Source organism: Microtus ochrogaster, chromosome 2 (assembly GCF_000317375.1).
Source record: "Microtus ochrogaster isolate Prairie Vole_2 chromosome 2, MicOch1.0, whole genome shotgun sequence".
NCBI classification, from domain to species: Eukaryota; Metazoa; Chordata; class Mammalia; order Rodentia; family Cricetidae; genus Microtus; species Microtus ochrogaster.
In genome coordinates this window covers 37220470-37220793 of record NC_022010.1, presented here as the reverse complement: position 1 = coordinate 37220793, position 324 = coordinate 37220470, and positions in this window count along the sequence as shown.

Genomic DNA, 324 nt, shown 5'->3' with positions numbered 1-324 from the left:
ACTTCATTGTTATTGAAATCTGATCAATAAACCTTCTAATATATCAAAATGTAAAATCAGAAGAGAATTTTAGTAAGAGGCATTAATCCAAAGGTTAAAAGACTACAATAAGTCAAAGTTTATGTATAATTATTCATTTTTATATATAGGAAAGCATAAATATACATTTGCAACATCCAAAAGGGGAAAATGTTTTGTCCCTTGGTAACACAATTAGCATGACAGCTGGATTCTTAACATCCCTGAGGGCAGAATGCAATGATCTTTATGTAGGAATGTAAGAGAAGGGCCTGCTTGTTCATCCTGCCACCCAGCTAGCTTATC